Here is a 796-nt window from a genome sequence, read left to right as displayed (position 1 = left end):
TGCTGACCCGAGGCACCATCACCTCTTGCTGGATCACTGTAATAGCCTCTTAGCAGATCTACCCACTTGCACCCTTGTTTGCTAATAATTTGCTCCTAGTCTTGCAAACTAAAATGATCTGTTACAAATATTATACAAATCATTATCACTCTTCTGCTCAGAATGGTTCCCCATGTCTCATACTATAAAAGCCAAAGTCCTTTTAATAATGTCTCCCTAATCACTGGCCTCCTTGCTGTTCCTGGAACATTCCAGGCATGCTCCTACCTCAGGGCCTTTGCACTGGCTGCACTGGCTGTTCTGGCTACCTGATGTTCTCCTCAACATGTCCACAGGGGCAACTCCCTTAAACCCTTGCTCAAAGTTCAGCTTCCCAACAAGGCTCACCTTGACCATTCTATTTAAAATCACTACCTTCCCCAACCCCCTTAACTCAGCCATACTTTTCCTTTTTCCATAGCTCTGATTACATTCTGCCAATCTACATAAATCTCTTATTTATTATGTCTATTGCCTGTTATCTGACTCCTCCCATCTCCTGTGGTACATAAGCTCCACAAGGACTGGAATCTTTGTCTCTTCTCTTCACTTGCATATCTCAAGTACCTAGAACAGTGCCTGGAATATAATAGATATTTTTTAAAAGTTTGAAAAATGAATAAAGTTTAAATAAAACTAGAAACCCAAGGAATATTACAAGAGCCACACCTGAATTTCCCCTGTCTGGTTTTGCCAAGTGGCCTTACTTCTCAGTCCTCTACCCAGTTAGAGCATCCATTAACACAGAGGAGGAAAG

Source organism: Lipotes vexillifer, unplaced genomic scaffold (assembly GCF_000442215.2).
Source record: "Lipotes vexillifer unplaced genomic scaffold, Lipotes_vexillifer_v1.1 scaffold102, whole genome shotgun sequence".
NCBI classification, from domain to species: domain Eukaryota; kingdom Metazoa; phylum Chordata; class Mammalia; order Artiodactyla; family Lipotidae; genus Lipotes; species Lipotes vexillifer.
Note: the sequence above shows the minus strand (reverse complement) of the source record.